Genomic DNA, 3,419 nt, shown 5'->3' with positions numbered 1-3,419 from the left:
CCCCCATGGTGGCAGCGACGAGAGGGTTGGAGTTGTAGGTGGCGGCCAGGTCTTCTGAGTCGCTCGTCACGAGAGGAATGGACGAGTCGTTAGCAAAGCTACAACAAAAGAAACTGCATGGGCCTAATAGAGGGACTTGGCAAAAAAACATATACATTCAAACTCTTTCTTCTTATATTTGGAAAAAACAGAGAAATTATAGTCACTCGAGCAAACATAAGACTTTCTTGGCCCATAAACATCCACTTCCTTTTATATGTTTCACATACTTGCTTTTGTTCCCATACGAAATCATGAGGAATATACATAAGCAAGCAGCAACATCATCAAACAATACCCTTTGATAGTTACAAATACACAACTTTTCAACTTCTCAAACAATAGCACCCTTTAATAGTTACAAATACACAACTTCTAAACTTGTCAGGTCCACACTCTGCTGAGTGCTCTCGCGTCACTACTTGGAGATTGGAGCAGCTTTATTAGTTCGGGAAGAAAGCACACAAAAATCAAACCAGGGAGAACTTAATCATATATGATCCCTCTCAACTGATTTAGTTGTAGGCGTCTGGGTTGGCGATAAGGTAGGCCTCGGCGGCCTTGAAGATGGCCGTGATAGAATCCTTGACCTTGGTAATCTCATCATTCACCTCCACGCCTGGAAGCAGCTTGTATGTCGATTCCACCTTCACCACGCTCCCGCCATTTGCTGCCCGGAAAGTTGTGTTGTAGGACGAGCTCCCCGGTACTCCCTACCCTGGCCGTTTGTTCACTTCGTGATCCGTGTGGCTTAGAGCATGACGAGCCCACCTTCTGACCGTGTCAGAGCCATTAAGGTAAGCAATTAGCAGAGCCACAGTCATACCGGCATCCACTCTGCATGCGCACACAGAGGCACCCGCAACTTGCATAGTGTAGTCAACATCGGCGTACTGTATGCACGTGAAGAGCACAGAGCATGCTACTCCCTCCGTTCCACTATATAGTGCGCATTGTTTCAGGCATGTATACCAATCAGTGACTTGGCGCTGAGTTTTGGACGCTGTTATCCCCGCTTGTCTTGCCTCCAGCCCATGTGCGTGTGGGTCTACTTTGTGGTCAGTGGAAAGCCAAACCAGCACGCCACCGCGCAAGATACGGGACTGCGAGTTAGCGGCGGCGGGATCCGCGGCTGCGGCGGTGCCCTCGACAACCTCGCCATCTGTCCGCCGGCGCACGCCTACCCATCTCCTCCGTGAGCACCACATGCATCGGCTCCTCGCACGCCACCACCCACGGCTCGCCGTGGCCGTTGTACATCACGAAGACGTCCTGGCAGCCGCTGCCCTTGTCCCTTCCTCCGCGCGCGACCGGAGAGGACGCCGTCGACGCCGTCCACACCTTGAGCTCCTGCTGCTCCCTCTTCTTCTCCGCCTCACGGGAGGTGGCCGTGGCCTCCAGATCTGGAGATAGAAGAAGGGGCCGTGGTCGCCTGCATCAGATGGGATCGACTTGGAGTACTAGTCCACTTGGTGTGGCTGGCAGCGGAGATGTTTGCCAGGGATGCGGCGGACGCGGGGACGCCAATAGCCGACGCAACAACGCCGGAGGCCAGCCATGGACGCGAAGATGCCGGCGGCTGAGACGGATATGCCGGAGACGCCGGATGCGGACACGGTGATGCCGGAGAGGCCGGCCACCAGCAGCGGACGCGAAGATGCCGGAGCAGGCAGAGGACGCGGAGACACCGGCTTCCTGCTGCTCCCCCTCCTCTGCCGCCGCAGGTCGATTCCCGCTGCCACCAGTCCAATCCGTTTGTCCTGGAGGAAGGGGATACAGGCGAACGTTGCATGTGTGGGTGTGCTGCTGCCGGGGCTAGTTTCGTCCAAAAGAGCCCAAAGTAGCTAATGCGCACTACATTTCGAAATAATGCCAAAAAATCTATGCGCATTACATAGAGGAATGGAGGGAGTAGTTAGTACTACTCGATACTCCGACTGGTGGCATGGGTTACATCCTCAAGCACTGCACATTAAATCCGTTTTATACAAAATTAGCAACACATGCATTCTACTGTTCTTGGTAGGTGCGCCAGGCCATGTTCCTATAGTACTAACCTTAATTCCGTAGAATACCTCAACATTTCTGTCTCTCCCTCTCAGAAACTTTGCATGCTCTCCCTTACTCTCTCTTAATGTGCATGCAGCTTCTGAAAAATCTCTAAAAAATCTTTTCCAAAAAGCTCGACCATGCGGCAGTTCTCTCTCTCTTGGCTTTTGGATGCAACTTCTCAAAAGGAGCCACAATATTCTTGGAAGGAGAGAGAGACCGTGATGGGAGAGAGAAGCTAGGTGACTTTTGCATGCAACTTCTGAGAATCTTGTGAGGAGATTTATTTTTTATTTTTTGCATGGAATCTTGGGAGGAGATTGACCGTGATGGGAGAGAGGGAGGAATACACTGTTCATATATGAAGGGTGACCGGTCAAAGGAAGGCACGCACTGTTCCGCTCAGGCCACTGCTCATGTGCAGAAGTGTTCTGCAAATCATGCCGGCCACAGTTGTTGAATGTGAATGTCTTGCACGTATCTCCATAAGACTCAATGGTCTAGATAGGAGGTCCCATGTAGCTGGAGCTCTAAAAAACCACACTCTTTGCTGCCGGCTCCACCTTGATGTGTGAAGTGGCTGTCTCAATCGTCGTGCCGATGCCACCGCCCTCGATAAGAGTCGACTTGCACTCGCACTTATCTGCGTCAATGAACTCGAGCCTCTCCTTCATGAGGTTGAAGGGCATGGCTGCAAGGTCAATTCTGTGTTATGCTTTGACCATGTGTACCAGACTGCAGTTGACATGAATTGTCTGTCATGCGTACCTGAGGTGAAGTTGAACTACCTGACGCTGCCAATGCCGCCTTGTCCCTCAACGGGGTGGGCCCTAGCGACGATCTGCGGCGCGAGCTTGGGGGCCAGGGTGTGCCAGTCCATGACGCCGGCGCGGAAGAGGCGCGGCGCGGTGACCGCCGACTCGATCTCCTGGGTCCAGCTGTTGGTGGAGGCCATTGTTGTGATGTTCAAGCTAGTACAGCCGGTGCAAATGATGTAATCTGTGAGTGTTGCAATGGCGCAGGGCTGCTTGGTTTCATGGAGAGAAGTGAGGGCTATAAATAGGGCTCGGAACCGGTTGTTGGTGAAGCTTGGCCGGATGGATCTAGTGAGTGGAGACTGGTGAAAAGGCGTCAAAGTCAGGCGTCGAGTTTTTTCAAAATGGATGGCACCGTCGGTCGGATGTGCTTTTTATCATCGCTGGGTCTGAAAGCTGGCGCTTTTATCAATCTTTGTTAGGTAAAGAGGAAGAATGTGTTCTCTATCCAATTGGCACCACGGTCCGCGTGGGGAAATTGTTCTAGTGCTAATCCGAGAGTAGGTGATTAGCCAG

At 52.2% G+C, this 3,419-nt stretch overlaps 1 pseudogene; it reads right to left on the bottom strand.

Moving 5' to 3' along the window:
• Window positions 1-545: 545 nt before the first annotated feature.
• LOC123162552 (pathogenesis-related protein 1-like) lies at window positions 546-3,114 on the bottom strand (annotated as a pseudogene).
• Window positions 3,115-3,419: the final 305 nt, after the last annotated feature.

Source organism: Triticum aestivum, chromosome 7B (genome assembly GCF_018294505.1).
Source record: "Triticum aestivum cultivar Chinese Spring chromosome 7B, IWGSC CS RefSeq v2.1, whole genome shotgun sequence".
In the NCBI taxonomy this organism is placed as follows: Eukaryota; Viridiplantae; Streptophyta; class Magnoliopsida; order Poales; family Poaceae; genus Triticum; species Triticum aestivum.
The sequence above is the reverse complement of the archived record's forward strand: the minus strand, read 5'-3'. Positions and strand labels throughout refer to the sequence as shown.